Source organism: Phoca vitulina, unplaced genomic scaffold (genome assembly GCF_004348235.1).
Source record: "Phoca vitulina isolate PV1807 unplaced genomic scaffold, GSC_HSeal_1.0 scaffold22, whole genome shotgun sequence".
Taxonomy (NCBI): domain Eukaryota; kingdom Metazoa; phylum Chordata; class Mammalia; order Carnivora; family Phocidae; genus Phoca; species Phoca vitulina.
This window is the reverse complement of record NW_022589725.1, coordinates 26,420,439-26,447,164: the sequence shown is the minus strand read 5'-3', so window position 1 is coordinate 26,447,164 and position 26,726 is coordinate 26,420,439.

Below are 26,726 nucleotides of genomic sequence, written 5' to 3'. Positions count from 1 at the left end.
CATAAGAAATATGTACAAAATGTCTGTGACATTATTATCTGATTCAAAATTTTGACAGAATTCAGTTAAAAACTGAACATGCTGAGACAGTCACTGGCACAAAGCCCCGACCGAGGCAGATGTGCCTCTTGATTTACTGCAGATGGGCACCAAGTCATTCTGCCAATTTGGATGTTCCCAATAAGGTTTCACAAACAGATCTGTTCTCCAACAATATCTGCCTTCAGTAAAAAGTGGAACAAAATAAGAAATGTGATTTAATTCACACACACAGACAAACATACACCAAGGCCACCAGTCACATTTCGTTACTTTAGTAAAGTACTAAAGTACTTTACTTAGTATTCAGCCCCAGTTACTTTAGCTTTTGTTCAAAGTTCAAAATAATCCATCATCAACATTATTATTATGCTATTTTACTACTAAAGGACTTGTATTTAACCATTTTAATACCTATCTATAAAGATAAACTTTCCCATGGAGAATAAATTGCCAACTATTTCACATATGTTTTCTGTATCTTTGATTCTCATATACTTTTCTTATTCTTCCTCAAGTATAAAATGAAACAAAGTTCAATTCTCGTCCGTTCATGCTATAAATTTGTCTTCATTCTTCTGTAACCAATGAAATTCTCCACTGGAGACATGAAAGTTTAAAAGTATCAGGTAGTTAAATTCCAATAATGTTAATGGATAGTGCATTTTTAAGCAATGACAATGGTAACAGACGTATGTTTTATATTAAATGGTAAGTACCAAAAGTCCATGTTGCATATATATATATATTGTTGTTGGGTATCATGGTAAGGTTCTATTTTATGAGATCTCTGTGAAACTATAGGCAATTTCTCCCAATGACAAATAGTTCAAAGATTTTACTTCTAAGAGTTGCCATGTCCCAGCTTGTATTTTGTGTAGCCATGTTTCTCTCCAATACTCAAGAGGATTATTTCTATAAGATTTAAACTATTTCATATGTCCTAATAAGTAAACACTACTCCAGAAACAAAAGTAGTTATATTACTACTAACCTTAATACTTTCTATCTACAAAGATATATATGCTTAAAGAATTAATGAATTCCCACAAATTCAATTCTAAAATATCTTCTTGGGATTCAGTATGACAAGTTCAGTTCCTTATGCTTAAGCCTCTTGTTACAAATTATTTGAGCACTACCTGGCCATTCAATCCAAGGAATGTGAGGCTCTTGGTAAAGCCATGGCACCTAAAGGAGGATTCTGGGGAGACCTCAGTGAATAATTAATTCCACCTTGCTTCTCCTTCATTATTTATTCAAGAGTTTGATGACTATTAACCCACAGCCTCCCAGATATCTAATCAAAGAAATGACTAAGTATTTGACAAGACTCCTTGTAAAATAAGAAAGTAACCCTTATAGGAGGAAGAGCAAGATGGTGGAGGAATAGGAGACCTAAATTTCATATGGTCCCAGGAATTCAGCTAGATAGGTATCAAACCATTCTCAACACCTACAAACTCAACAGGAGATCGGAGAAAAGAATAGCAACAGCTCTATGAACAGAAAAGCGACCACTTTCTGGAGGCAGGGACCCAACAAGCAGCAGATCCGGGGAGACTCCCCTTCCTCCCCAGGGAGGAGCGGCACAGGAGTGCACCACAGGAATCTGCTGGGTTTCAAGACTCCAAACGGGGTTGTGTGCCAGAGATAGAAATGCTCCATCACAGGCCGGGTGAGCATGGAGTACGGCCAGACACCAGGGAGATAGGAGCGATTGACTGCTTTTCTCTGGGGGCTCACTGAGGAGTGGGGCCCCGAGTTCTTGGCTCCTCCAGGGCAGAGATTGGGAGGCCACCATTTTAACTTTAATTTTCTTTTTTTTTTTTTTAAAGATTTTATTTATTTATTTGAGAGAGAGAATGAGACAGAGAGAGAGAACATGAGAGGGGGGAGGATCAGAGGGAGAAGCAGACTCCCTGCTGAGCAGGGAGTCCGATGCGGGACTCGATCCTGAGACTCCAGGATCATGACCTGAGCCGAAGGCAGTCGCTTAACCAACTGAGCCACCCAGGCGCCCCTTAATTTTAATTTTCATCCTCCAAAGCTGTATGGATATCTTTGGGGAACAAAAGCTACCGAGAGCAAATCTGAGCAGATTACTTAGCCTGGCCCCTGGCAAGGGCTGTGCAATTCCACCTCAGGCAAAGACATTTGAGAATCACTGAAACAGGCCCCTACCCCAGATGATCAGCAAGAACAGCCAGCCAAGACCAAGTTTACCGATCAATGAGAATGGCAGAACTCCAGCACTAGGTGAAGAGAGCACATAGAATTCATGGCTTTTTTTCACCATGATTCTTTAGTCTTTCAAGGTTAATTTTTTAAATTTTCTTAATTTTTTTCTTTTTCTATATTTTTTTGAATTTTTCTTTTTCCTTTTTCAACCAACATCTTATCAATCCCTTTTTTTCTAAATCTTATTGAATTTTCATTTTAGAGTCATATTCTATCCCTTCATTGTAGTTAACCTTACTTTTTGTATATATATGTTTTTCGCTTTTTAAAATTTTGGGATACAGTTTCTTCTAACAGACCAAAATATATCGTAAATCTCTGGTGTATGGCTTTGTTCTAGTATCCTGCCTGATCACTTTTTCTCCCTTTTTTTTTCAATTTTTCTTCTTTCTTTTTTCAACCAACTTCCTATCGTATCAATTCCTTTTATAAAATCTTTTATAATTTTCATCTTTACAGTCATATTCCATCCCTTCACTGCATTTACCCTTATTTTTGTACATATATGTTTTTCTTTCTTTAACATTTTGGGAGGCAGTTTCTTCTAACACACCAAAATACACCCAAAATCTAGTATGTGGCTCTAATCTGTTCACCAGCCTGATTATATTGTTCACCCCCCCCCATTTTTTCCCCCCGGTTTCATGTCTCCTCCGGTTTGTTTAGTGTATATTTTTCTGGGGTTGTTGTCACCCTTTTAGCATTTTCTTCTCTCATTCATCTATTCTCCTCTGGACAAAATGAAAGATGGAAAAACTCACCTCAAAAAAAACCAAAAAAACAAAACAAGAGACACTACTGACTGCCAGGGACCTAATCAATACGGACATTAGTAAGATGTCAGAACTAGAGTTCGGAATTATGATTATCAAGATACTAGCTGGGCTTGAAAAAGCAAGGAAGATACGAAAGAATCCCTTTCTAGAGAAATAAAAGAACTAAAATCTAACCAAGTCAAAATCAAAAAGGTTATTTAATGAGGTGCAATCAAAAATGTAGGCTCTGCTAGGATAAATGAGACAGAAGAGAGAATTAGTGATAAAGAAGACCAAATGATGGAGAATAAAGAAGCTGAGAAAAAGAGAGATAAACAACTACTGGATCATGAGGGCAACATCTGAGAGATAAGTGATACCATAATATGAAACAATATTAAAATAATTGGGATCCCAGAAGAAGAAGAAAGAGAGAGGGGTGCAGAAGGTATACTGGAGAAAATTATAGCAGAGAACTTCCCTAATTTCGGGAAGGAAACAGGCATCAAAATCCAGGAGGCACAGAGAACGCCCCTCAAAGTCAATAAAAATAGGTCAACACCCTGACATCTGATATTAAAACTTACGAGTCTCAGAGACAAAGAGAAAATCCTGAAAGCAGCTCGGGAGAAGAGATATGTAACTTACAATAGTAGAAATATTAGATTGGCAGAAGACCTATCCACAGACACCTGGCAGGCCAGAAAGGACTGGCATGATATATTCAGAGTAATATGAAAAAAATATGCAGCCAAGAATATCATATCCAGCTAGGCTGTCATTGAAAATAGAAGGAGAGATAAAAAGCTTCCAGGACAAACAAAAACTAAAAGAATTTGCAAACACCAAAACAGCCTTACAAGAAATATTGAAAGGGGTCCTCTAAGCAAAGAGAGAGCTTAAAAACAACATAGACCAGAAAGGAACACAGACAATATACAGTAACAGTCACCTTACAGGCAATACAATGGCACTAAATTCCTATCTTTCAATAGTTACCCTGAATGTAAATGGGCTAAATGCCCCAATCAAAAGACACAGGCTATCAGATTGGATAAAAAAACAAGACCCATCGATATGCTGTCTGCAAGAGACTCATGTTAGACCCAAAGACACCCCCAGATTGAAAGTGAGGGGGTGGAAAACCATTTACCATGCTAATGGACATCAAAAGAAAGCTGGGTGGCAATCCTTATATCAGACAAATTAGATTTTAAACCAAAGACTGTAATAAGAGATGAGGAAGGACACTATATCCTACTTAAAGGGTCTATAAGAAGATCTACAATTGTAAATATCTATGCCACTAACATAGGAACAGCTAATTATATAAGCCAATTAATAATAAAAACAAAGAAACACATCAACAACAATAAAATTATAGTAGGGGACTTTAACATCCCCCTCATGGAAATGGACAGATCACCTAAGCAAAAGATCAACAAGGAAATAAAGGCTTTAAATGACACACTGGACCAAACGGACTTCACAGATATATTCAGAATATTCCATCCCAAAGCAACAGAATACACATTCTTCTCTAGTGCCCATGGAACATTCTCCAGAATCAATCACATCCTAGGTCACAAATTAGGTCTCAACTGGTACCAAAAGAATAGGATCATTCCCTGCATATTTTCAGACTACAGTGCTTTGAAGCTAGAATTCAATCACAAGAGGAAAGTCAGAAAGAACTCAAATACATGGAGGCTAAAGAGCATCCTACTATGTGCTATGGTGAGCTCTGTGAATTGTTAAGACTGATGAATCAAAGAACTGTATCTCTGAAACAAATAATACATTATATGTTTAAAAAAAAAAGACAATAGGAAGGGAAAAATGAAGGGGGGAAAATTGGAGGGGGATTAAAACCATGAGACACTATGGACTCTGAGAAACAAACTAAGGGTTTTAGAGGGGCGGGGGGGTGAGGGGATGGGTTAGCCCAGTGATGGGTATTAAGGAGGACACGTATTGCATGGAGCGCTGGGTGTTATAAGCAAACAATGAATAATGGAACACTACATCAAAAACTAATGATATAATGTATGGTGACTAACATAATAAAATAAAATTAATAAGAGAAAAAAGAGCATCCTACAAAAGAATGAATGGGTCAACCAGGAAATTAAAGAAGAATTTAAAAAATTCATGGAAACCAATGAAAATGAAAACACAACTGTTCAAAATCTTTGGGATGCAGCAAAGGCAGTCCTAAGAGGAAAGTATACAGCAATACAAGCCTTTCTCAAGAAACAAGAAAGGTCTCAAATACACAACCTAACCCTACACCTAAAGGAGCTGGAGAAAGAACAGCAAATAAAGCCTAAACCCAGCAGGAGAAGAGAAATAATAAAGATCAGAGCAGAAATCAATGAAATGGAAACCAAAAGAACAGTAGAGCAGATCAACGAAACTAGGAGCTGGTTCTTTGAAAGAATTAACAAGATTGATGAACCCCTGGCCAGACTTATCAAAAAGAAAAGAGAAACGACCCAAATCAACAAAATCATGAATAAAGAGGAGAGATCACAACCAATACCAAAGAAATACAAACAATTATAAGAAAATATTATGAGCAACTCTATGCCGGCAAATTAGATAACCTGGAAGTAATGGATGCATTCCTAGAGATGTATCAACTACCAAAACTGAACCAGGAAGAAATAGAAAACCTGAACAGACCTATAACCACTAAGGAAATTGAAGTAGTCATCAAAAATCTCACAAGAAACAAGAGCCCAGGACCAGACGGCTTTCCAGGGGAATTCTACCAAACATTTCAAGAAGAATTAATACCTATTCTTCTGAAACTGTTCCAAAAAACAGAAATGAAGGAAAACTTCCAAACTCATTTTATAAGGCCAGCATTACCTTGATCCCCAAACCAGACAAAGACCCCATCAAAAGGAGAACTACAGACCAATATCCCTGATGAACATGGATGCAAAAATTCTCACCAAAATACTAGCCAATAAGATCCAACAGTACATTAAAAGGATTATTCACCACGACGAAGTGGGATTTATCCCTGGTCTGCAAGGTTGGTTCACTGTGATACAATACATTAATAAAAGAAAAAACAAAAACCATATGATCCTCTCAATAGATGCAGAAAAAGCATTTGACAAAGTACAGCATCCTTTCTTGATTAAAACTCTTCACAGTGTAGGGATAGAGGGTACATACCTCAATACCATAAAAGCCATCTATGAAAAACCCACAGCAAATATCATTCTCAATGGGGAAACCTGAGAGCTTTGCCCCTAAGGTCAGACACATGGCAGGGATGTCCACTATAACCACTGCTATTCAACATAGTATTAGAAATCTTAGCCTCAGCAATCAGACAACAAAAAGAAATAAAAGGCATCCAAATCGGCAAAGAAGAAGTCAAACTCTCACTCTTTGCAGATGATATGATACTTTATGTGGAAAGCCCAAAAGACTCCACCCCAAAACAGCTAGAACTCATACAGGAATTCAGTAAAGTGGCAGGATATAAAATCAATCCACAAAAATCATTTGCATTTCTATACTCCAACAACAAGACAGAAGAAAGAGAAATTAAGTCGGTCCCATTTACAATTGCACCCAAAACCATAAAATACCTAGAAATAAATCTAACCAAAGAGGCAAAGGATCTGTACTCAGAAAACTATAAAATACTCATGAAAGAAATTGAGGAAGACACAAAGAAATGGAAAAACGTTTCATGCTCATGGATTGGAAGAACAAATATTGTGAAAATGTCTATGCTACCTAGAGCAATCTACACATTCAATGCAATCCCTATCAAAATACCATCCACTTTTTTTCAAAGAAATGGAACAAATAATCCTAAAATTTGTATGGAACCAGAAAAGACCCCGAATACCCAGAGGAATGTTGAAAAAGAAAAGCAAAGCTGGCGGCATCACAATTCTGGACTTCTAGCTCTATTACAAATCTGTCATCATCAAGACAGTATGGTACTGGCACAAAAACAGACACATAGATCAAGGGAACAGAATAGAGAGCCCAGAAATGGACCCTCAACTCTATGGTCAACTAATCTTTGACAAAGCAGGAAAGAATGTCCAATGGAAAAAAGACAATGTCTTCAAAAAATGGTGCTGGAAAATTGGACAGCCACATGCAGAAGAATGAAACTGGAACATTTCCTTTCACCACACAAAAAATAGACACCAAATGGTTGAAAGACCTAAATGTGAGACAGGAGTCCATCAAAATCCTAAAGGAGAACACAGGCAGCAACCTCTTTGACCTCAGCCGCAGCAAGTTCTTCCTAGAAACATCGCCATAGGCAAGGGAAGCAAGGGCAAAAATGAACTATTGGGACTTCATCAAGATAAAAAGCTTTTGCACAGCAAAGGAAACAGTCAACAAAACCAAAAGACAACCGATAGAATGGGAGAAGATATTTCCAAATGACATATTGATAAAGGGCTAGTATCCAAAATCTATAAAGAACTTATCAAACTCAACACCCAAAGAACAAAGAATCCAATCAAGAAATGGGCAGAAGACATGAACAGACATTTCTGCAAAGAAGACATCCAAGTGGCCAACAGACACATGAAAAATTGCTCAACATCGCTCAGCATCAGGGAAATCCAAATCAAAACCTCAATGAGATACCACCTCACACCAGTCAGGATGGCTAAAATTAACAAGTCAGGAAATGACAGATGTTGGAGGGGTTGTGGAGAAAGGGAAACCCTACACTGTTGGTGGGAATGCAAGCTGGTGCAGCCACTCTGGAACACGGTATGGACGTTCCTCCAAAAGTTGAAAATAGAGCTATCCTACGACCCAGCAATTACACTACTGGGTATTTACCCCAAAGATACAAATGTAGGGATCTGAAGGGGTACATGCACCTCAATGTTATAGCAGCTATGTCCACAATAGCCAAACTATGGAAAGAGCGAAGATGTCCACTGACAGATGAATGGATAAAGAAGATGTGGTATATATATACAATGGAATATTATGCAGCCATCAGAAGGAATGAAATCTTGCCATCTGCAACAACGTGGAAAAAACTGAAAGGTATTATGCTGAGTGAAATAAGTCAATCCAAGAAAGACAAGTATCATATGATCTCACTGATACAAAGAATTTGAGAAACAAGACAGTGGAGCATAGGGGAAGGGAGAAAAAAAAGAAACAAGATGAAACCAGAGAGGCAGCAAACATAAGAGACTCTTAATCTCAGGAAACAAACTGAGGGTTACCGGAGTGGAGGGGGATGGGAGGGATGTGGGGGCTGGGTGATGGACATTGGGGAGGGTAGGTACTCTGGTGAGCGCTGTGAATTGTGTAAGATTGATGAGTCACAGACCTGTACCTCTGAAACAAATAGTACATTATATGTTTAAAAAAAAAAAAAAAAAGAAGGCAGTAGGAAGGGAAAAATGAAGGGGGGGAAATTGGAGCGGGAGATGAACCATGAGAGACTATGGACTCTGAGAAATAATCTGAGGGTTTTAGAGGGGAGGGGGATGGGGGGATGGGTTAGCTCGGTGATGGGTATTAAGGAGGGCACGTATTGCATGAAGCACTGGGTGTTATAGATGGAACAGTACACCAAAAGCTAATGATGTAATGTATGGTGACTAACATAAAATAAATTTTAAAAAAATAAAATAAAATATAAAAAGCATAAGAAAAAACAAAGTAACCCTAATAAATATGCCTGATTCAAGAGTAGAATGACTTCATCTTAAATTCTGAAGGGACCTTGGAGGTTCCTTTAATGCTCCACACCAATGTAACAGTACTCTGAGATAAAATCATTCATTTATTCTCTGTTTTACGTATTTCTAAGTAAGAAGTACTCACTAGCTCCCAAAGGGGTATCATTCTATTCTTTGCAATCTGAAAAGAATATAAATCAGACTTAAAATGCTCCTATAAAGGAAATATTCCAACTAAAAACACTATCACAGGTTCTTTTTTTGCGAAGAACATAATGAGTCTAGTGAAAGAGATATATAACAGAAAAAAGAGAGTTTAAACAATACAATTTAAAGTTAAAGGTAAAAGAGAATTTCATATTGTGATCAGAAGTTTAGATACAAGGGATGAATGCAACTTTGTTATTTTTATCCCCCTTCCATTCTTTTTCTTTTCCAAGATCAAATGGTTTGCCAGTGGGTCCACTGTAAACATAAAATAGCAGTCATTTAAATCATCTTCTTATAAATTTCTAAGAGTCTTAATAACCAAGAAATTATTTACAAATACATAATCATAAGTCATGTGACTGTTCGCCTTTTACAGATTAAATACATTTTCACATCTTTCTGTCCCTCCCACAAAACAAGAAGTATAGTGAGACATCACAAGCTCAGCGCACTTCTCCTTAATATGTACTACAAAGGCCTAATTCTGATACATCAACCAGACCCCAAACTTCAAGTCCACATCAATAATTTAGTACTCTGAGCAGTATATGCAGTAAATTTAAGCAGAGATGAAGTGGCTGACATTCTAAGAAAATGCCAATGTCAACACGTGTCCAGGTCACCACATCTGAAGCATTCACTCTCTTAACCAAGAGGAAAGGCATTAGAAAAGAACAAAAGCAAACAAATGAAAAACCTACTAATGAAAACCAACTAGTCCAAATATTAAATGACTATAAATGATCTCAAACACATGGTACTTGCACATATGTAATACTAAGTAACAGCTCTTAATACTGCATAAATTTTGCAGTCAAAAATTTTATTAGTTATAGAAGGATGTTTTGTGCCTCCTCTCAAAGCCATGCTTCTTATAAACCCTGAATCTTAAAATCATGATATGCACTACTGTTGTCCCTTAGAACAAGCAAGGGTTAGGCCCTTAGCAGGTACTAAGTGAATGTTCATTCAACAAAGAAATGAATGAGCACAGACTGAAATCATCATATAGTAAAGACAAAAACCAAGAACTCATTGGAATGTGTGTACACAGTAAACACGGAGCATTGAGAGGAACCTTTAGTGAGAAAATTGAGGCACAGCTTTTATAAGGCCAGCTTTAGAAGAGGAAATCTGGGATGGAGAGATACAACACTTTCCACAGGACTTGTTACTCTTCCATGGCTTGAGTAAGTTCCTCAACCTTTCCCCCACACACCTGGCCCCTATGGGTTGGTGTCTCTGTATCTGGTGCTTATAGCTAGAGGTGGGGCAGATCATTTTACTAATCTGAGTCATTCAGTTTACCATTTACTGTGAGGATGAGAGCATATGGTAAACTATAAAACAACAGACAAAAATAAATAAATAAATAAATAATAAATAAATAAAAATAAATGTATCACCTCCATTATCAATACTACCACTAATAAAAATATTTGCTGTATTAGTTTCCTAGGGTTGCTGTAACAAATCACCACAAACTTGGTGGCTTAAAACAATAGAAATTTATTCTGTCACAGTTCTGGAGGCCAGAAGTCTGAAATCAAGATGTCAGCAGGGCTGTGCTCCTTCAGAAGGCTCTGGGAAAAATCCTTCCTTGCTTCATCCAGCTTTTGGTGACTCCAGGCATTCTTTTGCTTGGAGTGGCGTCACTCCAACCTCTATCTCTATCTTCACATGGTCTTCTCCTCTTTGTGTACCTGTCTTTCAAATCTCCCTGACTTTAACCCCACCCTAATCTAGGATGATCTCACCTTGAGATCCCTAACTTAATTACATTTGCAAAGACACTTTCTGCAAACAAGGTCACCTTCACAGGTTCCAGAGGACAAATCCTTTTGGTGGGCACAACATTCAACTCACTACACCTTCCCATCCCTCCTGCTCCCACCTTCCCTGCCTTCAAAGTACAAATGGAAAATAAAATGATTTCCAGAGTTTTTCATATGCTTTTAGCTAACTACTTTGTATTCTTGGGAAAATAAAAGGAGAAAATAACAAAAAAGCAACTGGAGAAAATACCTTGCCAGGCAAGTATATGTGATGATTATTATATTATTAGCAACCTTTTGCTACCAGGATACACAAGTTTGTTTCACTAAAACATGATATTTGTAAGAGTTAAATGAAGCACAGCCTGCTTGTTTGAACAATTATTCTCTTACTTTGGATTTAATAATTAACATTCTGTTATATACGGAATAAATGAGAATATTAAACACACACTGAAAAACTGAAGATAAATTATATTTCAGTGCACTTAATCAGGTTGGGAGGTGGAAGGATACCAGTATTTAAAACAATGCTGTAACATCAAAATGTACTCAGCTAACTAGAGCTAATATTTTTAATGTGAGGTTTCAACACTTATGCTGCTTGGAGTAGGTATCAAAACAAATCCTGCAGGTGAGAACATCTATTTTTAGAGCTATTAAAATCAGTTTTCTTTTGCCAGTATATCTAAGTATAAGCAGTGTGCAGGGGAACAATTCACTATTATACATATTCAAATCACACAGTTCTTAAAATGACCCCTTTTGAGACCTAAGTAAAAAAAAATATGGAAGTGCCTCCTTCTCCTTTTTGACAAGACAATCCTGATAGTTTTGCAGGCTCTCTGACATTTCTGCTCTTTATACTGTGGGACATAAAGGAATGTGGTACTTGCTATTGATCCTCAGCCCATATCCCCCAAGCTCATCACTTCCAGAGACTTCTAATTTTCAATATTGATATCTTTGCCTGAGCTTCCCCATAAACTGCAAAAAGCCACATCACAAGGGGCTTTTTGGAATATTAATATGCTCTCCTGATTTTCTCAACAGATGACTAACAAAAATTGGGTATGAATACCCCAGTTCCCTTACTCCTCATGTACGATGACTCACAGTCTAATTCTACACCATTTTCTAAAATGTTCTTATGGAATTAAGCTTCTGTCCCCCATAGCTGGGACTGGTTTCATACAGCATCCCTTCGGCTGCCTTCCCTTCCCCTCCCTGCTTTCCTGTATCACGTTCCACTCTTCCCTACCTTCCAAATAAACTACTTGCACTCAACTCTTTTAGAGTTTGCTTCTAAGGTAATACAACCTAAAACAGAGAACAAGAAATAGCATTACCCTTCAAAAAAAAAGAAAGAAAGAAAGAAAAACTTCTTTGCTTTAAAATGAACTCACAGGCTAATCTTTCTGAAACTACTGCCACATGCTAAATATCAATGTACTAACATTAAAAATAAGAACTCAAAATTGTATAAGATGGAGGCAGGTACTGCTCACTAACAAAAAGGCATGCTTTAGCCGCTTTTTCCCTCACTAGAATCCCAATTTCATTCAAGTGTTGTATGGCTACATGCCTCTGGGTAACTAAACTCCTCTAAAGGTCTAGGCAGCAAACCTTGATTAGTCTAACCAATCATGTTCATTTAATTCCCATTTTCACTGACTGTTCAGGAATGGGCAGGAAATGTATTTCTGGTTGATGGGACCAGGCCAGGAGAAGTTATAAAGCTTCTGAAAGTGTTTACCTCAATGTTTAAAGAGGACATAAAGAGGAGCCTTTACACACTGTGTAAGGAGGTGGTGTAGAAATTGTGGTAACCATATCATGAGCATGAAGTGACAAGCCTGAAGACAAATGTCAGCATGGTAAGGGTGGCAGGGCAGAAAAAGAAAAGGAGAATTAGATCTTTGATCTCTATGAACAACTGAATCAACTAAATCTGGAACAGTCATATCTATGGTGCTGTGATGTGAGATAACAAATCTTATTGTTTAATCTTTTGGATCTCCTGTTACTTACAACCTAAAACCAAAGTGTGTGCAGTGTGCAAAATGCTTTCACATAGAGTATGTGAGCTCTCTAGATAAATGCAACCTAGCTAGTCATTCCTGTAGTGGACTCTCAGCCACAACTGCATTGCATGTTCTTTCCTGACCAGTCACTGAAAATGGAAGTGAATAAACATAATAGGTTACCAGGGCGGAGAAGGTTGGCAGAGGAGTAGGAGACCTGGATTTCGTCTGGTCTCAGGGATTCAGCTGCATAGGGATCAAACCATTCTGAACACCTACAAACTCAACAGGAGATCGAAGAAAAGAATAGCAACAACTGTCTGAACAGAAAAGCGACCACTTTCTGGAAGGTAGGACGTGCGGAGAAGTGAATCCGAGGTGATATTCGGGAGGATAGACGGCGGGGGAGAGGGCCTCCGTCGGCCACTTCTGGCAAGTGATAGAGCCGCGGAGCATAAAATGGGAACTTTTAGAAGTCTGCTCCACTGAGGGACATCGATCCTGTGGCTAAGCAGGGGGTGGAACCCTCGTGGGACAGTGTGGTCTCAGGACCCTCAGGGTCACAGAAAGTCTGGGGGTGCCTGAGTGCAGCAGAGCTCCCAGGTATCGGAGCAGGGAAGCCGGCTGCAGAGACAGAGCCGAGGAGTGGGCTCTCACTCGGGGTTGCCATAAACCGTAATCTGAGGCATAGTCAGGCCACTGCTCCTCCAGCAGGGACCCAACAAGCGGCAGATCAGGGGAGACTCCCCATCCTCCCCCGGGAGGAGCGGCACGGGAGCACACTGCAGGGATCTGCTGGGTTTGGAGACTCCACACGGGGTCGGGTGCCAGAGATAGAAACGCTCGGTCACAGGCTGGGTGAGCACGGAGTGCGGCCGGAGACCGGGGAGACAGGAGGGACTGACTGCTTTTCTCTGGGGGCGCACTGAGGAGTGGGGCCCCGAGTTCTCGGCTCCTCTGGGGCAGAGACTGGGAGGCTGCCATTTTCACTCTCAGCCTCCAAAGCTCTACGGAAAGCTTGCAGGGAACAAAAGCTCCTGAGAGCAAACCCGAGCAGATTACTTAGCCTGAACCGGGCAAGGGCGGGGCAATTCTGCCTCCGGCAAACACATTTCGGAACCACGGCAACAGGCCCCTCCCCCAGAAGATCAGCAAGAACAGCCAGCCAAGACCAAGTTTACCAATCAATGAGAACTGCAGAACTCCAGCACTAGAGGAATGCAGCACATAGAATTCATGGCTTTTTTCCGATGATTCTTTCGTCTTTCAAAGTTAATTTTTTTAACTGGTTTTTTTTTTTTTGAATTTTTCTTTTTCCCTTTTTCAACCAACATCTTATCAATCCCTTTTCTAAAAAACATTTTTATTTTTCATTTTTAGAGTCATATTCTATCCCTTCATAGTAGTTACCCTTATTTTTGGCATATATATATATATATAAGTTGTTCTCTCTTTAATTTTGAGATACAGTTTCTTCTAACAGATCAAAATAAACCCTAAATCTCTAGTGTATGGCTTTGTTCTACTCTCCTGCCTGATCACATTCTTTTTTTTTTTCTTTTTTTTTAATCCTCTTCTTTCATTTCTCAAACAACTTATCAATTCCTTTTATAAAATTTTTTATAATTTTCATCTTTACAGTCATATTCCATCCCTTCATCATATCAACCCTTATTTCTGTACATATATAAGTTTTTCTTTCTTTAAAATTTTGGGAGGCACTTTCTTCTAACAGACCAAAATACACCCAAAATCTACTGTGTGGCACTTATCTATGCACCACCCTGATCATATTTGATCATATTCTGTTTTTTTTGTTGTTCTGTTTTTGTTTGTTTTTATCTTTTTTTTTCTTTTTCCTTTCTTTCCCTTTCTTTTCCCAAGGCTTCAGGTCTTTTCTGATTTGTTTAGTGTATATTTTCTGGAGATATGGTTACCCTGTTAGCATTTTGTTCTCTCATTTACCTATTCTCCTCTGGACAAAATGACAAGATGGAAAAAATCACCTCAACAAAAAGAACAAGAGGCAGTACCGACTGCCAGGGACTACTCAATACAGACGTTAGTATGATGTCAGATCTAGAGTTCAGAGTCATCACTTTAAAGATACTAGCTGGGCTTGAAAAAAGCATGGAAGTTATTAGAGAAACCCTTTCTGGAGAAATAAAAGACTAAAATCTAACCAAGTCGAAATCAAAAAGGCTATTAATGAGGTTCAATCAAAACGGGGGCACTAACTGCTAGGATAAATGAGGCAGAAGAAAGAATCAGTGATATAGAAGACCAAATGATGGAAAATAAAGAAGCTGAGAAAAAGAGAGATAAACAACTACTGGATCACGAGGGCAGAATTCGAGAGATAAACGATACCATAAGACGAAACATTATTAGAATAATTGGGATACCAGAAGAAGAAGAAAGAGAGAGAGGGGCAGAAGGTATATTGGAGCAAATTACAGCAGAGAATTTCCCTAATTTGGGGAAGGAAACAGGCATCAAAATCCAGGAGGCACAGAGAACCCCTCTCAAAATCAATAAAAATAGGTCAACACCCTGACATCTAATAGTAAAACTTACAAGTCTCAGACACAAAGAGAAAATCCTGAAAGCAGCTCGGGAGAAGAGATATGTAACCTACAATGGTAGAAACATTAGATTGGCAACAGACCTATCCACAGAGACCTGGCAGGCCAGAAAGGACTGGCATGATATATTCAGAGCACTAAATGAGAAAAATATGCAGCCAAGAATACTATATCCAGCTAGGCTGTCATTGAAAATAGAAGGGAGATAAAAAGCTTCCCGGACAAACAAAAACTAAAGGAATTTGCAAACACGAAACCAGCCCTACAAGAAATGTTGAAAGGGGTCCTCTAAGCAAAGAGAGAGCTTAAAAACAACATAGACCAGAAAGGAACACAGACAATATACAGTAACAGTCACCTTACAGGCAATACAATGGCACTAAATTCCTATCTTTCAATAGTTACCCTGAATGTAAATGGGCTAAATGCCCCAATCAAAAGACACAGGCTGTCAGATTGGATAAAAAAACAAGACCCATCGATATGCTGTCTGCAAGAGACTCATTTTAGACCCAAAGACACCCCCAGATTGAAAGTGAGGGGGTGGAAAACCATTTACCATGCTAATGGACATCAAAAGATAGCTGGGGCGGCAATCCTTATATAAGACAAATTAGATTTTAAACCAAAGACTGTATTAAGAGATGAGGAAGGACACTATATCCTACTTAAAGGGTCTATCCAACAAGAAGATCTAACGATTGTAAATATCTATGCCCCTAACATGGGAGCAGCCAATTATATAAGGCAATTAATAACAAAAGCAAAGAAACACATCAACAACAATACAATAATAGTGGGGAACTTTAACAACCCCCTCACTGAAATGGACAGATCATCTAAGCAAAAGAAAAACAAGGAAATAAAGACTAAATGACACACTGGACCAAATGGACTTCACAGACATATTCAGAACATTCCAACCAAAAGCAACGGAATACACATTCTTCTCTAGTGCCCATGGAACATTCTCCAGAATCGATCACGTACTAGGTCACAAATCAGGTCTCAACCAGTACCAAAACACTGGGATAATTCCCTGCCTATTTTCAGACCACAATGCTTTGAAACTAGAACTCAATCACAAGAGGAAAGTTGGAAAGAACTCAAATACAGGGAGGCTAAAGAGCATCCTACTAAAGAATGAATGGGTCAACCAGGAAATTAAAGAAGAATTAAAAAAATTCATGGAAACCAATGAAAATGAAAACACAACTGTTCAAAATCTTTGGGATGCAGCAAAGGCAGTCCTAAGAGGAAAGTATACAGCAATACAAGCCTTTCTCAAGAAACAAGAAAGGTCTCAAATACACAACCTAACCCTACACCTAAAGGAGCTAGAGAAAAAAACAGCAAATAAAGCCTAAACCCAGCAGGAGAAGATAAATAATAAAGATCAGAGCAGAAATCAATGAAATAGAAACCAAAAGAACCGTAGAACAGATCAACGAAACTAGGAGCTGGTTCTTTGAAAGAATTAACAAGATTGATGAACCCCTGGCCAGACTTATCAAAAAGAAAAGAGAAACGACCCAAATCAACAAAATCATGAATGAAAGAGGAGAGATCACAACCAACACCAAAGAAATACAAACAATTATAAGAACATATTATGAGCAACTCTATCCTGGCAAATTAGATAATCTGGAAAAAATGGATGCATTCCTAGAGATGTATCAACTACCAAAACTGAACCAGGAAGAAATAGAAATCCTGAACAGACCTATAACCACTGAGGAAATTGAAGCAGTCATCAAAAATCTCCCAACAAACAAGAGCCCAGGGCCAGATGGCTTCCCAGGGGAATTCTACCAAACATTTCAAGAAGAATTAATACCTATTCTTCTGAAACTGTTCCAAAAAATACAAATGGAAGGAAAACTTCCAAACTCGTTTTATGAGGCCACCATTACCTTGCTCCCAAAACCAGACAAAGACCCCATCAAAAAGGAGAATTACAGACCAATATCCTTGATGAACATGGATGCAAAAATTCTCACCAAATACTAGCCAATAGGATCCAACAGCACATTAAAAGGATTATTCACCACAACCAAGTGGGATTTATCCCTGGGCTGCAAGGTTGGTTCAACACCCGCAAATCAATCAATGTGATACAATGCATTAACAAAAGAAAGTACAAGAATCATATGATCCTCTCAATAGATGCAGAAAAAGCATTTGACAAAGTACAGCATCCTTTCTTGATCAAAACTCTTCAGAGTATAGGGATAGAGGGTACATACCTCAATATCATAAAAGCCATCTATGAAAAACCTACAGCGAATATCATTCTCAATGGGGAAAAACTGAGAGCTTTCCCCCTAAGGTCAGGAACACGGCACGGATGTCCACTCTCACCACTGCTATTCAACATAGTATTAGAAGTCCTAGCCACAGCTATCAGACAACAAAAAGAAATCAAAGGCATCCAAACCGGCAAAGAAGAAGTCAAACTCTCACTCTTAGCAGAGGATATGATACTTTATGTGGAAAACCCAAAAGACTGCACCCAAAAACTGCTAGAACTCATACAGGAATTCAGTCAAGTGGCAGGATATAAAATCAATGCACAGAAATCAGTGGCATTCCTATACACCAACAAGACAGAAGAAAGAGAAATTAAGGAGTCGATCCCATTGACAATTGCACCCAAAACCATAAGATACCTAGGAATAAATCTAACCAAAGAGGCAAGGGATCTGTACTCAGTAAACTATAGAATACTCATGAAAGAAATTGAGGAAGACACAAAGAAATGGAAAAACGTTCCATGCTCATGGATTGGAAGAACAAATATTGTGAAGATGTCAATGCTACCTAGAGCAATCTACACATTCAATGCAATCCCCATCAAAATACCATCCACTTTCTTCAAAGAAATGGAACAAATAATCCTAAAATTTGTATGGAACCAGAAAAGACCCCGAATAGCCAGAGGAATGTTGAAAAAGAAAAGCAAAGCTGGTGGCATCACAATTCCGGACTTCCAGCTCTATTACAAAGCTGTCATCATCAAGACAGTATGGTACTGGCACAAAAAAAGACACATAGATCAAAGGAACAGAAGAGAGAGCCCAGAAATGGACCCTCAACTCTATGGTCAACTTATCTTTGACAAAGCAGGAAAGAATGTCCAATGGAAAAAAGACAGTCTCTTCAACAATTGGTGTTGGGAAAATTGGACAGCCACATGCAGAAGAATGAAACTGGACCATTTCCTTACACCACACACAAAAATAGACTCCAAATGGTTGAAAGACCTAAATGTGAGACAGGAGTCCATCAAAATCCTAAAGGAGAACACAGGCAGCAACCTCTTCAACCTCAGCCACAGCAACGTCTTCCTAGAAACATCGCCAAAGGCAAGGGAAGCAAGGGCAAAAATGAACTATTGGCACTTCATCAAGATAAAAAGCTTTTGCACAGCAAAAGAAACAGTCAACAAAACCAAAAGACAACCGATAGAATGGGAGAAGATATTTGCAAATGACATATCAGATAAAGGGCTAGTATCCAAAATCTATAAAGAACTTTTCAAACTCAACACCCAAAGAACAAATGATCCAATCAAGAAATGGGCAGAAGGCACGAACAGACATTTTTCCAAAGAAGACATCCAAATGGCCAACAGACATATGAAAAAGTGCTCAACATCGCTCGGCATCAGGGAAATCCAAATCGAAACCTCAATGAGATACCACCTCACACGAGTCAGAATGGCTAAAATTAACAAGTCAGGAAACGACAAATGTTGGCGGGGATGCGGAGAAAGGGGAACCCTCCTACACTGTTGGTGGGAATGCAAGCTGTTGCAACCGCTCTGGACAACAGTATGGAGGTTCCTCAAAAAGTTGAAAATATAGCTACCCTACGACCCAGCAATTGCACTACTGGGTATTTACCCCAAAGATACAAATGTAGGGATCCGAAGGGGTAAGTGCACCCCAATGTTTATAGCAGCAATGTCCACAATAGCCAAACTGTGGAAAGAGCCAAGATGTCCATCGACAGAGGAATGGATAAAGAAGTGGTATATATATACAATGGAATATTATGCAGCCATCAGAAGGAATGAGATCTTGCCATTTGCAATGATGTGGATGGAACTGGAGGGTGTTATGCTCAGTGAAATAAGTCAATCAGAGAAAGACATGTATCATATGACCTCACTGATATGAGGAATTCTGAATCTCAGGAAACAAACTGAGGGCTGCTGGAGTGGGGCGTGGGGTGGCTGGGATGGGGTGTCTGGGTGATTAACATTGGGGAGGGTATGTGCTATGGTGAGCGCTGTGAATTGTGCAAGACTGTTGAATCACAGATCTGTACCTGTGAAACAAATAATGCAATATATGTTAAGAGAAAAAAAAAAAAAGAAGATAGCAGGAGGGGAAGAATGAAGGGGGAGAAATCGGAGGGGGAGACAAACCATGAGAGACCATGGACTCTGAAAAACAAACTGAGGGTTCTAGAGGGGAGGGGGGTGGGGGATGGGTTAGCCTGGTGATGGGTATTAAAGAGGGCACGTTCTGCATGGAGCACTGGGTGTTATGCACAAACAATGAATCATGGAACACTACATCAAAAACTAATGATGTAATGTATGGTGATTAACATAACAATTAAAAATTTAAAAAAAAAACATAGTAGGTTACAACTAATCAAGGTTTAGCCTCCAGGATCTAGGTATACATGGCAGAAAAAGGTAAAGGGGCAAAAGTTACTGAAAAGCCAGTACTTAATCTGTGTTCCGGTTATTATTATATAAGCCCATCCTCATATACTTACCTCATAGGTTTGGTATAGAGGTTAAACGAGACTACACACATACAGGATTAACCAAAAGCCTGTCCCATTGCTCTGTAAATGCTGGTGAGTCCTTACTGCTGGATCAGAGAAGACGGTCCAATCCACCCTGAGCAATGGTTAACATTTGTTTTCTGGGAAACTGAAGATCAACTGACTCTTGAAATAATCCACCAGTGAGGTGAATAGGTATTAGAATGAAATAAGGTATCTCAAAGAGAAGAGTCAACTTAACAAAGGCAAAGCCGTAAGAACTGGTAGGAGATTGAGGAGGGAATATTAGGAGTTCAGGTTGTTAAAAGTACGAGACAGACAGTGGTAAGCAAAGAGGCTAATAAAGTTAGGCCGGGGCTAGACCACAAACTTTCTATGCCATGTTAAGAAGTCTAGACTTTATTCTGTAGTGGCAGTGGGAGTTTTTAAAGGTTAGACTTTATCTCACATTAAGGTTAATAAAATTATATAAGATGTTAGTTTATATTATACTGATGGCTACTGAGGATAGAATTGAGAAAGGCAAAACCAGGAAGAGTCTCATCCATTGCTCTTGAATCAAGTCCCTTCCTCATGAACCAGGCTGCTTATTTTTCTCAGCCTCCTGAATACACTTATTTAATCAGCCTCTTTCCCTAAACCACAATGATTAGAATTGCCCTCTAAGTGGATCTAGAAAATAAGACTAAATTTAGAGGCACTCATTTAATTCAGAATAGTGTGTCATCAAACATCACAGGCTCAGTTGAACCACATGTGAAACACATTAGGACGTTTTGGGATGTGTCTAAGAGATCATTAAGAAATAGTTTTCCAAACATGTACTCTTTCTTAGCTATTTTAATGTAAATCACAGAAAATGAAACTGCTGAAATTCATGATTTTGTAATGCACAGTTTGAGTCATTGTCCCCAGAGCATTCTTTCTATAGAAATGGTATGTTAGCATATTTTCCTATAATGTTAGTATAATCCATTGATGTATATTTTATTTGGGGTTTTCAAGTTGTTCACTAGAAACCTGTTTTTTTTGATGCCTACGTAATCAAGGTTGGTTGTGAGCATATTCTGGAAAACTAGCTGATATAAGGAGTGTTGTCAATGTCTTTGAAGGGTTGAACTCAAAACTGCATTCTGAAAAGAAATATAAATCAAACTTGAAAGACTTCTATGAAGAGAAAATTGCAATCAAAACTACTAACAATAGCTGACAGCTTAATTTGAAACATACAGACAAGATGGCTTTCTTGATTCACTAATGTCTTTTTTTTCTTTTTAAGGAAAAAAAAATAAAAGTGTGAATGGGCAGAATATAAATGAAATTCTGAAAGATAACACTGGATCTTCATAGAGAGACTATTATTCTCAAAATAGTTAGATCTTTTGCAACAGCAGAATTTGTGTAATGTTTACCCACCCTATTTTAACTAAGAAATAAAAAAGAAAGGTAACAAAAAAGAGAACCAGGATTTACAGACAGTGTGAAAAATATATTTCTATGCTATTTAAGTACCACAAGAATTAAGACTGGGTTGAGAGGGACATAAAAAATACTGATGTCAGAGTCATTCTGGTGACTTTCATTGAACCTTTATTGTACTCTAAGCTATGTAAGATATTTGATTACAGCCATCATGATAGTAGAAAAAAGGACTTTGGTGTTTTTTTTTAAGATTTTTTATTTTTAAGTAATCTCTACACCCCGTGTGGGGCTCGAATTCACAACCCTGAGATCAAGAGTTGCATGCTCCACTGACTGAGCCAGTCAGGCGCCCCTGTTTTGTTCTTTTTTAATCAGAATCCTGACATCAGTCTTACTTACTGCCCTGTCCGTAGAAATCAATTCCGTGGTAAATGTTTTGTCCCCTACAACCCCTCTAACTCCCTCCAAACTCAGAGAGCATGATCAAAAAAGATACAACCTGGTCATCAGCATGGATCCAATATTCGCTGGCTCCACTGAATATAAAAGCGGAAGAGGGGGTGAACATAACAGGCAACTTAAAATTAATGTGAATATATGATTTATTTGACATCTTCATTTACCACTCTTTAGAAATGCAAATGATCTAAAAAGTTATCCTAAGTGCTTTAACATCCAACTGTTCTAATTAATATGCCTAAATGCCACTAAAAATGTGGAATAGGGTATGGCACCACTCAAAATTGTTCATAACCTAAGTAAGATATGGCTGGGCACAGGCAATCACATGGCATGTAGAAAGATATCAATTACAGAGTCTGACAAGCTTGGGCATGAAGCTTAGCTTCATCATTTACCATTGTATAAACTGCCATTATCATTCAAGCACCTCACTTTTCCTCTCTGTGCCTCACTTTCCTCATCTATAATATAAAAATAATACTTGCATCACAGTATGGGTATGGGAAATAATGATAATGTAGTGACTAGCACAGCACCTGCTACAAGGTGGATGCTTAATAAACATTAATGCTCATCATTATCATTAACATTGCTAACTTTCAACAGCTTGGAACTGAATGTGTTCAAATGCCAATAAGTTAAAAGTGTAAATAGTCCTATTATAAATAGACAATATCTCTCAATTTCATCTAAGCAAATTTAGAAAACTAACCTCAGATTTTTGCATAGGAATATTATCATAGTTGGTGAATAGGTTGACAAATAAGAACACAAATGTCTATTTAAACACCAATATTATTACCAAAGGGCACTTACTACTGGTAGCATTCTAAAACAAAATGGCCAGTTATAAAGGAGTTTCAATGAGAAAATCATTTCAGAATTCTAAATTGGGATGCCAAAATCACATCTTCTCTACCTTCATTCTAGATATGGAAAAAAGGAAAATTGGGGCTCTTTCCAATCCTTCAAACTTTCATTCTTTGAAGGTTCTCCAAGCTTTGACCCCTAGCATGCTAAGGGAGTTCTTGCAAGGTAAAAACAATCCAGAGTGTGAGGCATGTGAGAAAGCTTGAGGCTCTGATATGAAAAGAAGTATGGAAGCCACTCAGGACCATGAAGAAGGGCTGGGGAAGCTAACGAGATCAAGCACTTGAGAAGCATTGGTGAAGGTGATGAAGGAAGAGCAGGAGAGAGTATTCTAAATACACCCTCCCTTTCCCCCTCAGTGGGATCCTTGGGGTAATCAAGGGAGCAGTGAGTGAGAGGCAATGGAGGCAATGGCCAAGAGCATGCGCGTAACAGGTTTTGACATGTACCTAAATGGTATGCATCCTTCCTTCATCCTGTCTTTCCCTTTCCCCTCTCTGTCACTCCTGCCTAGCCACCACACTCCATACTCGGCACTGGGACAAAGTGAGAGTGAAATTCTGATTTACTACAATAAATTGGAAAAGAAAGCCTCCATTTGTCCAGTCAACTGGTTTTTGTTCAAGGGAAAGTTTAGGGAACCTCTAGAGCCCTAACCAACTTCTAAGGCTAAGATGGAGAAGGGAGCTAAGAATATGAAGAATTTGAAAGGGTGGGTGAATTCAGACCACTGAATTATATTGGAAATGACATTCACAGGTCAGAAAAAGTGAAACCTTAAGGTGACAGACTAACTCAGAGGAGTTCTGAAATAATTTGGTGAAATAAGCTGGAGACAGGCTTTTCCAATAGGAGATTTCCGCCATAACCAGAATGACTGTATGTCCTGGTTTATGACTTTATGGTTTATGTAATTATAAAGACCACTCCCTTTCACTTTTAAAGCATCATGTTTTAAATAATAGTCTTTTTTTTTTTTTTTTTTTTTTTGACAGAGAGAGAGCACAAGCAGTGAGAGTGGCAGGCAGAGGGAGAGGGAGAAGCAGGCTCCCTGCTGAGCAGAAAGCCCTACGTGGGGCTTGATCCCAGGACCCTGGGATCATGACCTGAGCAGAAGGCAGATGCTTAACCGGCTGAGCCACCCAGGTGTCCCTAAATAAATTCTATAATCAATCTAACCATAACCTGAAGAGCACATTCCATCAATCTTAGAAAACTAAGGATATTTTAAAGTTCATGATTTCATTTGCATTTTATCAAGAATGATATCCAGAGCACCAAACCTCTCACAATGAGACAGGCCTTTGCCAACCAGAGAATGATTGAAGTGCAATTGTTAGAGGCAAAATGGGACCATTAAAATTAGCCTCTGGACTCTTGTGAATACACAAACACATGTAGACACATAAGTGCTCAGATACAGTGTCAGCAGACCCAGAATTGGATTTTGTTACAGAATTTGGGGGTACCCAGAAAGCATAAGCTAGAAATTTTCTGGAAGAGGACCTGATGTATGACAATCGTCAGTGGACTAGTTAGGATCTCTGCTATTTTATAAAATGCAGCTGGAGGCCTGATGTACCTGTGGAAAACAGACACTGAAGTTAAGGGTCATGACTGGCTTACCCTTAGATGCTTCCAGTGAGGTCTAATAGGAGCCCAGCAACCATGAGAAAGATGGAGTCCCCCGGTTTCTTGGTGGGGGAGGGGAGGCCGAGTGATCACAAACAGTCCAAGAGAGGCGGCATGTATGTTATACCAACATATAAGCTGGACACTTCTGATTCTGAATCTGTGGGTCATGTCGTTGGCATCAAGACACAGAAAATATAATTGCAGGAGGACTGGATACCTTGAGCAGGGTAGGGATGGACAGTGGTTTTACAGGTAGAGTAGAAAATGATTACTCCCCTCAAGGGAAAATGGAAAATTTGGTGCCCAAATCAACTGCACTTTGAGGAATCAGGCATGCCAGAAAGGATGTTACTTGTGGAGACTGATGTGGAGAATACAGTGATTAACACCAAGCTCTCTCTGCCTGCTGGTAATTGGAGGGCAAAGTAAACCATCTATGTGTGAGGCCACAAAGGGCTCTTCTAGGGGAGAGAGTGAAAGGAGTTGTAGTTATCCTCCTACCCCCTTTTTCTGAAGCAGGAAAATACTAGCTTTTGTTTTTTTTTTTTTCTTCAGGAAGTGGACCTATGAAAACATGAACACAGAAGAGGATCTTCTATACAACTTCTAAAAGCAAATAAATCTTTTTAGCATAATTAATAACACAGAGATGGATAAGCCAAAGAAACATTCAGTCTTGGAAGTATCATAGGCACTTGCTTCATTCACTCATTCATTTATTCATTCAATAAATACTAACTGAATTACCAAATAATGCTGAGAGAGAGAGAGGAGGAAGGGCAGAGTGAGAGGGAGAGACAGAATCTCAAACAGACTCCATGCCCAACATGGAGCTGATGCAGGGCTCAATCCCACAACCACTGAGATCAGAACTTGAGCCAAAATCAAGAGTTGGATGCTCAACTGACTGAGCCACCCAGGTACCCCAATGCAGGGGAACATTTATAAATAAAACCAGACTGAAACACCTAACCTCAGTGAGCTTATATTCTAGAGTTGGGACCTTACATTATAATGCTTGACGTTGAGATTAGACCCATGAAGGTGGACTTTTTTATTGCCTTTATCCACAGAATGGGTTAGAAACCTTAACCCCATCCAAGGAAACTAATAAATGGCAACCTGGGCCAAAGGACATAGAGAAAAGACAAAAAAGCAGGGGACAAGGTACAGAGAGTTTTAAGAAACCACAAAGCCTGTTGGGAAGAGAACGAATTAGAGGTTCCACAAATAAAAAAGGGCAATGCCTGTGTAGTGTAGACCAAAGGCCTCTGGCACCCAATGAGAAGCTAAAGGGACAAGCCCAAGAAAGTAGATTTGCCTCACCCAACAATGGTCTCTGTTAGACTGCTATAGGCTTCTCAAAACCAGAGTAAAGAACTTCCTTCTGGATTTACTGCTGTGACTAACCAGTCTATAAAAAGTCTCTTCATCCTTATATCTGATTTTGGCTTTTTGTTTGCTTGGTTTTTTTGTGGGTGAAATTGTTTTGTTTTGTTTTGATTTATTCTCAGAAATAGACTATATTGCCTCCACCTTCCAGTGTTAAAGGCACATTAGATGAGTTATTTACATGACTATTTGCATAATTTATGGACTATAGTGATATTTTAAAAAGAATAGTAGAAGCCTAAACTCTGTATTTTTCTAGTATTTTCTACCCAGTGGTTTTCAAATAGGTCATATATAACAGTATTTCACTCAAAAAATGAATATGTAGAAAAAACAGCAACAGAGTTGCTGTGACTGGAACTAGAGGGGAGGCCAGGAGTCTTCTATCTTTCCTCTTATCACAGTGGTCTGTAAGGGGCTTTGCTAAACCCCTACAGATGCTCCAAACACAAACCGAAAATCCTGGCCCATCTACATGGCAGGATGTGCTGCCTCCTATCCACATCATCCAGCCAACAGCATTGCCCTGTTCTAGTGAAAGGGATGTGTCAGAAGGTATAAGGTATTTCAGTGCAAACAAAGAGAATCCTGATTAAAATATTTCCCATGGAATAACTAGCTGACAGAATAGAAGAACTGGCAATAACTATGGATAGTAAAGTGGCAACCAGAGCCCGTACTGACCACAAGGACAAATTAGCAGAGGAAAACCATAGTGAAATGGAAACAGAAAACAAACATAAAAAGAACTATGACTAAGGGTACTGTGAACAGGCTGATTATTCTCATCACCAATTAGATTACATTCATA